Source organism: Gadus chalcogrammus, chromosome 5 (assembly GCF_026213295.1).
Source record: "Gadus chalcogrammus isolate NIFS_2021 chromosome 5, NIFS_Gcha_1.0, whole genome shotgun sequence".
Taxonomy (NCBI): Eukaryota; Metazoa; Chordata; class Actinopteri; order Gadiformes; family Gadidae; genus Gadus; species Gadus chalcogrammus.
In genome coordinates this window covers 23347169-23360314 of record NC_079416.1, presented here as the reverse complement: position 1 = coordinate 23360314, position 13146 = coordinate 23347169, and the positions used below count along the sequence as shown (strand labels likewise).

Genomic DNA, 13146 nt, shown 5'->3' with positions numbered 1-13146 from the left:
GAGGAATCAGAGGCCACCGCCAGGGGGAAGGGTAGGGAGCGGCCAGCACACATTGAGCTAGCTCTGCCCGACAACGCTAGCTGGGCTGATTTAGCTAGCTACGCTAATTCTGTTAATCCTGCATCCGGCAAACTCAAGTGTGTGAGTTTGCCAAAAGAGGCCTTGATATTGGAATGGACACGGACTTGATGATGTGATGAATATAACCTTTAAACACAGTTGTGCAATGTGTGATTGTTGTTCGCCGAACTGTTGTTGGGCGGTTTGGCCCAGAAGAGTTCTCCGTCCCTGGGGTCGTGATGGAACCCTCGGGGCTCTGCTCGCTCATTGAGAAAACATTTATTGTGCAATTCAGAGCAGCTGACTGCTGGAACACCTCTCCTCTCCAGAAGAATAGCCCTCCCTTTCTCAGCCTGGGCTGAAGCCTAACGATCCTTATACATTTCCACATATTGTGACCCTTTGGAAACTATTCTGTGATAATGAAAAGATTCTTGCCTTTGTTACGGCTGAAGTGAGCACTGGCAACTCAATTTAGAACAGGACCGAATGACAGTTGAGGCACAGGGACACACTATCATCAGGATGATGGGCCACATGTTAGAATCGATAATTAGTACTTATACCACCTGTACCTACTGCCCACGTTAAATAACATCTTCAGAGGACAACAGTTCCGACAGAAGAGAACATAAGACCCAATAATTATAATATTAATAACTATAAGCAAGTTATTGTTTAGAAGATGAAGTCATTTGTTGAAAGATGAAACAAAAGCATCGAGAAAGGAATCAAATGTCCTGTGGGCGGGAGAAGGAAGTCAGTGGACACGATGCTTCAGGGTTTAGTGAGGAAGTACACACACACACACACACACACACACACACACACACACACACACACACACACACACACACACACACACACACACACACACACACACACACACACACACACACACACACACACACACACCACATTACCGTCACATGGGGATCTTGCAGAGGGTACAAATATTCATCTGATCAAACCACAGATATTTGCCCATCCCCCAACCACTGCAAAACACATAAACCCTGCTCCCTCTTGCTCCCTCCCGCTCCCTCCCTCTCTCTCTCTCTCTCTCTCTCTCTCTCTCTCTCTCTCTCTCTCTCTCTACTTCTCCTTCTGAATCTCTCTCAATTCAATTAAATTCAAAAAGCTTTATTGGCATGATTATCCTCTCACTCTCGCCTTATCTTTCTTTCTCCTTCTCTGTCTCCCTCTCCTTTTCAATCTCTCTCTCCTTCTCTTTCCCCATCTCTCTCTCCTTTTTCATCTCTCTCTCTCTCTCTCTCTCTCTCTCGCCATCTCCCACTCTCCTCCATTTCTCTCTCTCTCTCACTCTCTCTCTCTCTCCCTCCCTTTCCATCTCTGTCTCACTTATCCTACTGCTCCAAATTAACTACAAAACACACTTTAATTAAGAGAGAAAAAAATTGCGTGATGAATATTAGCTCAGATCATAATATCCTTTTTTTTCTCACTGCCTTTTTTTTAAATCTGCAACAGCAGGTCATTCAGCCAAAGGGATGATAATTCTCTGACTAAAAAGACCAATAACACATAACTAAAACCAGTATATGATATGTTCTGTTTAATCATAAAATATTCTACACAAGTCTAGGGGTGAAAGAATAAGCTGATTCACATGAGAATCTTAATTCTCATATTCACTAACTCTGATTCGATTCACACCTTCAAATTGGCCTTGCTGCCATTCTTAGCACAAAGCCGTCGATCCTGAAGCAGCCCTTTGCGCTGAATATAGAAGCAATTTTGAATCATGAATTGATTTGAAGCAAGAATAAAAAATAAAAAATTGTGGAATTGTGACCCCGAGAATTGAAATCGAATCGGAGATACCAAAAGTTTCCCACCCCTAATAAGTACTTAATACTAATGTCCCAGAACTATTAATTTAGATACACTATTATGCCGCTTTTCTACTGCATGGTACCAGCTCGACACGACTCGACTCGACTCGACTCAGCTCGCATTTTTTGCGTTTCCACTGCGAAAACATGGTATCTGGTACCTGAAGTGGCTGCTTTTTCTAGTACCGCCTCGCTCTAGGTTCCAAGCGGCTGAGCCGATGCTAAAAGGTGACGTCGGCAGACGGCCGGCCACTGATTGGCCAGAGAGTGTGACGAAGTCACGAGAGCGACATGGCAACCATGCTGGTAACAGCCATAGCAGCGCCGCAGCCAACATATTCCACTTCTTCAACTTCTTCAACATGCCAGCTAATAATAGTAATGTAGCGGGAAATCTGGCCCAATCTGGCAACACTGCTGGGTTGCCCCTGTGGTGCAGCGGGACGGAGCAGAGCTCCGATTGGTCAACCGATTGGTCAATGCGAGCGCAATGCGTTTCCACTGGGTCACAGGCCTCTCCTGTGAACGATACAGATATCTATGGACAGAGCTTCGACCAATCACACATCATATACAAGGCTAAGCTTTACAAAGATACAAACCTGCCTTTGGACAAGACAGCAACATACATATGGAGTAGTCAGCTCGAACTACGCACCCGTGAGCAGACTGAGGAACTAGAATTATGAACTCATTACGGTGAGAAGGAAGAAAGGCAGATCAGTGGTCGAGCCGGTGAGGGAGGACTGCAAGACGCGCTTCCCTTCCTGAGCTGAGCTGGTGACTTCGTCCTACTGAGATTAGCATTAGCACGGGCCATTAGCTGGACATCTTTCACTGCTTTTAATAGCTCAGTGGTCTGCGCCTGGAGGGTCCATTCACAACCTTTACTCCCGCCAAGGACTGAAATATGCCGGACTGCGGTTTCTCTCTCTCTTTATGTGTACACACAGGCATGTGGAGAACACACACACACGTTTTGAATTGGAATTTGAGGAGGTGTTGGTGAACGTGTGTTTGTTTGAGATCTGAGGCACCACTGGGATAACACACACGAGTTGTGTTGGTTTAGAGTGAACTGAGAGAGAGGGAATGTGGAGACATGGTTGTTGTTTTTTGCTTCTTCCAACTATGAAAGAATATAACTATAAATGTAGAACAGGTTGTGCCAGCCGCCCGAGGTAGATCACACAGATCCGGATAAGAAATGGTGCCGTTTTGGTGTTTGCTTTGATACAGACTTTGTGCTTCATGTAGGGTTGTTTGAGTAGCCTTTTCCCCACAGAGGAAGACACTGATAAGGGCCAGACTCAGAACGCTCCGTTGTGAAAGGGGAGAGGATGTTCCCTTGTTCCAAAATAAAAGGCTTGCTACATTACATGATGGAAAACAAGACGTTTTCCATACATGCATGCACGGACACACACACACACACACACACACACACACACACACACACACACACACACACACACACACACACACACACACACACACACACACACACACACACACACACACACACACACACACACACACACAGGGTCCAACATGTGCCCTCAGTATGTTGTCTTTCACCTGCCAGAGGGACAGTATCTGACGGCCAAACTATCGTTTGATACGTAACCCTTTGCCTTTCTGTTCATGTTGGACCCTGCTCACCCACAAAGGCAAACATGCACACGCACTAACACACAAGCACAAGGGTTAAGAATAAGCCACTCTCTTATGATGATACAAAAAGATTATGATGCATGCTGTGCTCATCTTGTTGGTTTAAGGAGTCCTGCTGTTTCTTCTTGGGGTCTCTGATCTCGTTGAGGACTGAAGTCGATAGCAGCCCACCAGATGAGACCAGGTCTCAGCCTGCCTACTGGTGGGGCTGAAGTGGTTAGCCCTGGGACACACACACTCGCACAATCATATAGACGGTGGGAGGGAACACAGAGAAACAACGGCAGAGTAAGAGAAATAAGACAAAGTAACGGACATGAGGGGAGAGACGGAGAGAGAAGGAGAGGAAGGAAGGAAGTCCTACAAGGGACTCATTCTTTAATCAAATATGCATCCTCATATATCCATATATATATGAGAGACACACACACACACACACACACACACACACACACACACACACACACACACACACACACACACACACACACACACACACACACACACACACACACACACACACACACACACACACATACATAGAAAGACTAGTAAACAAGTAGAATAACTCTGGCGGTCAATAGCCTAGTCAGCACTTTAGTGAACGACTCATAATGGAGATGGAGAAGTGGAGGCGCACTTCAGAGTCCTCTCTCCTCACCCCAACCCCCCCTTCCTCCTCCTCCCCCCTCCACACCCCCTCTCCTCCTCCTCTCTCCTCACCCCAACCCCCCCTTCCTCCTCCTCCCCCCTCCACACCCCCTCTCCTCCTCCTCTCTCCTCACCCCAACCCCCCCTTCCTCCTCCTCCCCCCTCCACACCCCCTCTCCTCCTCCTCCTCCCCCTCTCCTCCTCCTCCTCCCCCTCTCCTCCTCCTCTTCCTTCCCTCTGCTCCAAGAGGACAATAATACTTGTTCCCCTCAGGGCCACATGCAAGCATGCACATACACACTCATACACACCGGCCAGAGAGACAGACGGACGGACGGACGACAAGAGAGACAGACGGACAGACAGACAGAGGCGTACACACACACGCACCCAAGCATGCACACGCACACGCACACGCACACACACACACACACACACAAACACATTACAGACACACACACACACACACACGTGTGCACACACACGTGCACACCCACCCCACTAAGGCCACTTCCTCCTGTCTCATAACTTTAGATTCAGAACGCACCCAAACGTAAACAGCCAATAAAAACCAGAGGAAGTCCGCCGGGGTCATGTGGCTACGGAGGTCAGAGGTCAACAAGCTCTCTGAAAGCCCCCTCGGTGACAGGAGGACCAACGGGGAGCTGGCGGGAAAGAAAGCACCACGAAGAAACGTCCGTCGCTCTGTCGGTCGGACGAACGACATGTAAACACAGAAGCACGCGGGCGGAGACCAGCCAGGAAACCGCTTTCACCGCCACGTCGGGCGACGCCCTTCTCAGCTGGAAGGAACGAGGGCTGGAAGGGACTCGTCTGGACCAGCGATGCATTCGTCTATCTGTTGTTAAATGGACCGCATTTATACCGGGCTTTTCTAACCGGTTGCCACTCATAGAGCTCTACGATATCGCCTCACATTCACCCACTCATAGAGCTCTACGATATCGCCTCACATTCACCCACTCATAGAGCTCTACGATATCGCCTCACATTCACCCACTCATAGAGCTCTACGATAACGCCTCACATTCACCCACTCATAGAGCTCTACGATATCGCCTCACATTCACCCACTCATAGAGCTCTACGATAACGCCTCACATTCACCCACTCATAGAGCTCTACGATAACGCCTCACATTCACCCACTCATAGAGCTCTACGATAACGCCTCACATTCACCCATTCATAGAGCTCTACGATAACGCCTCACATTCACCCACTCATAGAGCTCTACGATAACGCCTCACATTCACCCACTCATAGAGCTCTACGATAACGCCTCACATTCACCCACTCATAGAGCTCTACGATAACGCCTCACATTCACCCACTCATAGAGCTCTACGATAACGCCTCACATTCACCCACTCATAGAGCTCTACGATAACGCCTCACATTCACCCGTTCATGCACACATTCACACACCGACGGCGTTGTCGGCCAAGCAGGGCGACAGCCAGCTCGTCGGGAGCAGAGAGGGCGAGGCGCCTCGCTCAGGAACACCTGGGATCAAAATAGCGACTTCCAGTTACCAGCCAACCCGCTCTACCTCCTGGCCATCATACCACTCAATATGTTTGCTAATATGCTTCTTAAGGGTCTTTATAGCTCTACAGACTAGACAGTTGGTTCATCTGAAAGACGCTCTTGATAGATGTGTCTGCCGAACGAGTATATTTAAACGTACTAATGATGCCCCTGGCTGCCATCTCTCTGGGTGCTGTGGATCGCAAGTCATATATCTGCAATCATCTGCCGCTTGTCTTTCTGTTGATCTAATATCACTGCCTTCATTCCCCCTGCGAGTTTTATGATTACTTACAACGTTTAAATAAAGGGTTGTGTACAAATGATAAGACGTTATAATGTGTGGTTTGTTTGTTTCATCACATTTCCAATCAGCATTGTGTAACCCAACCAGTTCTTATCCAATGCTACATTTCCTCCATATCGCGTATTGCTAGGGAAGGCAACATCTCTCTAGCTAGCACTGCATCTAAATGTCTTTCAGTGGGAGGGCAGGATCTGCCAGTCGTGTTTTGCAGCACTGCCCTCACTGGGTATTTGCCCAACAGAGGAGGGTCTTAATGGTGTGATCCATGGCTCCATAACATAAGTTCAAGCCTGCGTTCTAGTCCAATAATTCTGGAATAACCAAGCAAGAACTTGTTATGATTCTTAATGATGGTGGAAAAGCATAGATATGGCGGCAACAGTGTCCTTTGTAGACTTCTAGAACATGTAAATAAACGAGCAGCAGCTTATATTCCTAACAACCGATAGAGACCAGCGTCGACAACACACACACACCCCAAATGCATTCCCAGAGTACCCACACGGCCGCCGCCGGTGAATAACAGCATAACGACACTAATGCACGGGGCTTGGCGGTCGAGGTCAGCGCTGGATGTTTGGGGAGGGGCTGAGGTGGAACACATCAACAAAAGGTTAATGGCGGCCGCACAGCGGATGGAGATCAGTGCCGGGCGCCTTATCTCTGGTCCAAAACACGGTAACGAGGTGAGCATCGACGTGGCGAGAGAGGGGCTGTGCTTTGATGTTTACAGACATGGTTCTGTTTCCCTGTGGGCCCAGTGCAGCGCGTCTCTCTCTCTGGGCAGTCAGCACATCTATAGATCTATAGATCTATGAGTATGGACCCCCTATGGCCTTGCATTACGGATCCTTTCAATGTAAACACCGGATGCATTAGGGCGGAGCGATACCTCCTCTTCCTGCAGGAAGGCCGTTGACCACTCACAGGCCTCTGATGAGCTCCCGAACCGAACTGCACTTAGTGTGGTGGTCTCCTAGCATGAGCTTTGGGATAACACAATGCATCTTTATACTGCTCTCCACCATGGTATATGTGTGTGCGCGCGTGAGTGTGTGTGTGCGCATGCATCGGTTAGTGTGTGCTTGTCTGTGTGTAAATGTTTTCGTGTGTGTGTTGGTGTGTTTGTGTGTTGAAGTGTTCTTTTTATTTTAGGCAGTGAGGTTATGCGCCAGGCAAACAGCAGAAGGTCTCTGCTTCTTATGAATGATCAATCGGGCTTTTGATATCATGCCCTGTGAGAAGATTGATGAGCATCACGGGGGCTAAGTGCACACACACACTCTATCACATGCGCGCACACAAATGTGAAAGAAATGTGCAATGTCACCAGCTTACACGCCCACACACACCCAATAACGTGCCCGCGCTGGTGGCCATATTTTCCCTCTGAGATTGAAAAGGCTTTAGCGCGAGCGCTGGCAGTCTGAACGCTTCGTGGAGGGGAGCAGCAGAACGACGGGGAGGAGAGCGTCCACGAGGCCTTCTGCGTGTTATTACCATAAGTACCAAGGAAGGATTAGAAGATGACAGGGGAGCGAACAAGAGGCGCCTCCTGTGACATATCCCATAATACTTCATATAACAACACCGGCGCCCAGATCTGCCCGGTCGCGGCTCGGCTATCACAACACGATGCGATCCTCTCCTCCCTACCTGCCCCCCTCCCTCCCCTGGGGGGGTGGGGTGGGTGGGGTGGGGGGGGTTCAAGTGCTTCTCGGTAATGGGCTTGGATCCATCACTCCCCGTGCGACCCGACGCACGCCTCCCGCGTTTAACCCCCGGCGTGGCGCTAATGGCTCGGTGGACTCTAACGGCCGCTAGCGAGCTCCGCCGTGATTAGCGTTGGGGTCGGCCGCACCTGCTGACCTCAGTGAGGTTAAATAAGAAGGTCAATCATAAACAGGGGCGGTGTTGGTGTGAATGAGTTGAAAACACCTACAGCAGATATAGACGAGGCTCTGACTCATGTGAATCTAAAGGAGGCTGTAAGTCCTGCAAGAAGACCAAATATAACCTGCATCGCTGTGTAGAAGGAGCCAGAATCTCAGAGAACATCTCTGGCTTCAGTCCGCCCTGGAATCGACGAGCCCCCCCCCCCCCGATCAAAACAGAACACATAAAAGAATTTCTTAGCAGCAGCTGTTTTCTTTTACTTATTATAAATAACCTGCATCGAACAAAACAGCGCGTCACACACACCTCGCACACACAGACTTTGCACGCATCATATCGCGTGTGATTCACGCAACCGCAGCGCAAGCTCAACCCTCTCTGGTTGAGCCTCTGAATCCCTTCCAGGCCTTCCTGGGTGGAGTAGTCCTGCACATGTGGGCCTGAGAGATAAGGCGGCGCAGGAACTGACAGGCGGGTCGGCGACCCGCAGCTCATCTCAACACTCACATCGCCGCAGCGGGTTTATAACGGGCGGGATCTATTCAAATGTCCCGGGTGGGGAAGGGTTCTTCTCCCTGCGGCCACAACGACCACGTACGTTGTGTTGCTGGGCGGTTGTGTTTCAGCAGGGCACTGATAGCTGTGTTGTAGTAGCGCTGTGATACACCTTCACACACCCAATGGGGGGGGGGTATCCACTGAGTGTCATTGAGCCAAGCATGGAGAGGTGCCGGCAGGTTAACACTGCATCATGTTGGGACGCGAACCAATGACTTCCGTAGGCACCGACCCGGCAGTCGCGATGTGATTGGTGGGAGTGGATCAAAGGCAGGGTGCTTTGGCCTTTACTCAAGTAACACACACGTAACGGACTCGCACAAACACACACACACACACACACGCACGCAAATGCACAAACCTGACACACGCACGTATTGAACAAACCCCTCGACAAACACACAAGCCACACACGTGCATATAGACACACACATTCAGGCACGTATCAGAACCCAACACATACAAGACAAACGGCACACACACACACACACACACACACACACACACACACACACACACACACACACACACACACACACACACACACACACACACACGCACCCGCCGGCCCGGAGCTGTCCTCTCTGTTGTGTGTAGCTGACATGACCCAGGGCAGCCCCCTGTGAGCGCCTCTCTACTCACTCACACGCCCCAATGATAGTAGGGGTGGGGGGGGGGGGGGGCAGCTAACTACCACCCCCCCACCCCCCACCCCCCAAGCAGCTCACAATGCCCAGGATGTCAGCTGGCGGCCGACCGTTCCACCGGATCCAGCCCAGTGTGCGGAAACACAAAAAGGCACCGTTCCCGTTCCCGACCGTCGGCCCTCGCTCTCCACCGGGTTTGATCGTGTTGTCGCTCTCTTTTCCCCCTCGTTCCTCCTCGTGTTGTTTCGAAAAAGAAGGCGGCTGGAGAGTGAACACGTCGGCTAATCTCATCCTGCACCAGAGTGGGTTCAGCCGCCTGGGAGGGGGATCACCACGGCTCGCTGTCCTTCAGATAGAGCGATTCTGTCTGTTTCAGAGGAGCCGTTCTGATCCCAACACTGACACGCTAGGAGGCTAACGCTAGGAGGCTAACGCTAGGAGGCTAATGCTAGGAGGTTAATGCCAGGAGGCTAGCGCTAGGAGGCTAACGCTAGGAGGCTAATGCTAGGAGGCTAATGCTAGGAGGTTGATGCCAGGAGGCTAGCGCTAGGAGGCTAACGCTAGGAGGCTAGCGCTAGGAGGCTATCGCTAGGAGGCTAACGCTAGGAGGCTAATGCTAGGAGGTTAATGCCAGGAGGCTAGCACTAGGAGGCTAAAGCTAGGAGGCTAGCGCTAGGAGGCTAGCACTAGGAGGCTAACGCTAGGAGGTTAATGCTAGGAGGCTAATGCTAGGAGGCTAATGCTAGGAGGTTAATGCCAGGAGGCTAGCGCTAGGAGGCTAACGCTAGGAGGCTAACGCTAGGAGGCTAACGCTAGGAGGTTAATGCTAGGAGGCTAATGCTAGGAGGTTAATGCCAGGAGGCTAGTGCTAAGCCCACGTTGTCACACCTCACCCGTGTCAACGACTTAAGCACACCCAAAGAGACGGAGGACTTCACTCTTTGAATCACACGTTTACATGCCGGACATCGTTAGAATTCGTCCCCTCGTTCCGAGAGAACCGCCTTAAACTGCAGGCAACATCCGGTTTCCCGCACAGAGTGGTTTGGTTTCTGTGTTGCTAGCTCAATGCTACATGTGGTCGTTTTAAAGAAACATTAAAAGGATCCTCAAACTATAAGCATATAAGCCACGAGCATATTTTACAACCAAGGTTAATAGTGGAAGGATCAATAAAATCACAACTACCATTAGAGAAAGAGTGAGGCAATATTCATTATTCATATCTCTAATGTGGAGTATAGAAGCCCCCCCCCCCCCCCCCCAGCAATAAATATATAAATACATGTACAACACCAATGACTCAGATGGTAGGGCATGTTTTACAGAATCCTTATTCTTTGACAATAAACTGCCAAATTCAAAATGAAGCATCTCACTTTTAGGGGTTCAGCGAGCTATTACATCATTTATTTCCTCCATACCTGACTTAGTTATTCTGGGATTTCTGGGATTTGATGAAGTAATACTTTGTCAGCTCGTATTACTCAAAACGTTTAGCTCGAAAGTAGCGGGAGGGGGGGAGAGGGATGTGAGGGGGGGGGGGGGGGGGGTCCTGGCTTTGGGGTCTATCATGCTTCTCTCGAATATAAAATAAGTGTGTGTGTGTGTGTGTGTGTGTGTGTGTGTGTGTGTGTGTGTGTGTGTGTGTGTGTGTGTGTGTGTGTGTGTGTGTGTGTGTGTGTGTGTGTGTGTGTGTGTGCGTGCGTGTGTGTGCGTGTGGTCGAGGCTTTTGTCACGGAACCTGTTGTTGACAATGGTCAACAATGATGTCCTTCTGTGTGTTCCCGTCAGATATGAGGGGCAGACACTCTGGAGAATTCCCAGACACAATGGTGGACTCAGAGGAAAACAAATAAATATTGTCTCTCCAGGTGCGGCTCACAACACTTTTGCTTCTAAAGTCCCGGGACATTTTCAGAAATAAAGAAAAATAACGGAATACACCCCGGCATGTGCTGTTGAGATAGTAACTCATTAGGCCGATATTTATGTATAGGATTTGGAACACGAAATAATATGCGTCTACATGGCCTAAGAGGTGTTCCATGGTTTGGGATTCCTCTACTCCGGGAGGAGAGTGCATTCCTTACAGCACTATGTCATGACCGCGTCTTATCAGCCCCGACCACGCCATGTTGGAACACACGCCTCTCCTCTCACAGCACAACGCAACACACCGCTCAGCTCACACACTTTAATGCCTGCTGCCTGTATTAAAAACAGCCACTGCCAAGCCTAACCTCACGGCCATTGTGAGTCCTGGCGCCCCGCGACGACGAGGCCAAAAACCCAGACCCCCTCCCCAAATAACGCTCGCCTCGCAACACAAATGGACCGGACTGATTGCCTGCGCCGATGCATCATCAACACATGCAATCAGTAAACACACAGACGGTCGTGATGCACCTGTCGGCCTCGCGCCGCGGGGAGCCATCCTGCCGTCAGGCACACACACACGCACACACACACGGTGCATGCATACACACATTTACACAGCGATGGCGGTTATTACCGGAGACACGAGACCTGTGATATGACAGCTCTATCGATCTGAAAGGTGGTCGTCGTTAAAGCTTTGGTTCTCCCTCCCTGTCTCCACGATGCCTCAAATGTCCGCTCATAACCCCGCGCTGTTCCTCCCGCGTCCCCCCCCAGAGCCCCTTTATATATAAAACCCCTCCAGCCTCTCCTCGCGCCGGTCTCTCGGGGTCTGGATGCTGACGGCCGGGATGCGACCACCGCCTCCAGCCCCGCGCGCCACACCGGAACGGGTCACCGGGGCCGGAGCCTAACGCATGGTGGGCCGACTAACGGTAAACCGGGACTCACTCAGTAGAAGGTCCCGTTCGCTGTCCACACCGCGGGGGTCTTCCACAGAACGCTCGCGCCTCGCCGTCCGCGGTTGTTTATTTCTCGGTGTCTCTCGTCGCCGCCCCTCCTCGCGCCTCTCTTCTCCTCGAGCTGCTGCGGGCTCCTGGCGCGCGCTGCTGCTCGCCGATGAGGTGATGCCGTCACGCCCGGTCGGATCGTGGGGAGATCGAGCTGTCCGTTATTTCCCCCCTCGATACTCTGGATGGAGCGATGCTGCCTTTTGGACCCTCGCGCGGCGTTCACTAGTAGCGCGTGAAACGACGTGCTTTTCGGTGTCCGCCTCTCCTGATGCAGTACCCTAAAGGCCCACCGGGGGCGCTGTCTGGAGCTGGTGATGTGCAGTAGGCTGTTAGAGAGTCGTCTGGAGCCGTTAGTACTGTACGGCGTCTAAGAGACGAAATTAATATGTAGAGAGAGACGAGATGGAGAGATATAGGGGGCCCTGTGCCGGAGCAGCGGACTGATATGGGGGTACGGGGGGGGTAAGGCTGGCTCCAGCCCAGCCTTGGCAGGGCAGGCTTACAACAATTTGAGTCCATCCGAGCACCCTATCAAATCAGAGCGTCCAGGCCGCCGTCTGCTCCACTCCGCCCTCTGCTGGCCAAAAGGTGCAATCCCCAAAAAGCTTGTGTGGATTTATTTTCGGGCGAACCAGCAAATTAACAGAATTTGCCCTTATCCTCATAACCGCTTCCCCGGGCCACATTGACCAGCTCTGAGGGGGGGGGGGGGGGGGGGGGGGGGGGGGGGATCACGAGGCGTTCCCAGGCCAGGGTGGAGTTACAATGTCTCTCCACCGAGGCCTGGGTGTTCCCCGAGGTCTCCTCCTCCCCACTGAACGCGTCTGAGTTCCTCCCAGGGAGGCGCCCAGTGCACCTCAGCTGACTCCTGTCTAAGCGGGGGAGCAGCGGCTCTACTCCGAGTTCCTCGCGGATGGCTGAGCTCTCACCCTACCCCTCTCTCGTCCTTTCGGTCATCACAGAATTTGCGATCTATATTCCCGATTAAATAAAGGGTATGGACGTTGTTGCGTTTTTTATTTTTTTTGCTGCGTTGTAATTTATATAATTGCT

At 51.0% G+C, this 13146-nt stretch overlaps 1 protein-coding gene across 1 annotated transcript in view; it reads right to left on the bottom strand.

The window, feature by feature from the left end:
• Window positions 1–12461, bottom strand: part of palm1b (paralemmin 1b) — a 26976-nt gene extending 14515 nt beyond the window's left edge. Inside the window, exon 1 of the mRNA XM_056589903.1 lies at window positions 12032–12461. The gene's annotated coding sequence lies outside the window, so the exon portion shown is untranslated. The remainder of the gene's footprint in view (window positions 1–12031) is intronic.
• Between the last annotated feature and the right edge of the window lie 685 nt (window positions 12462–13146).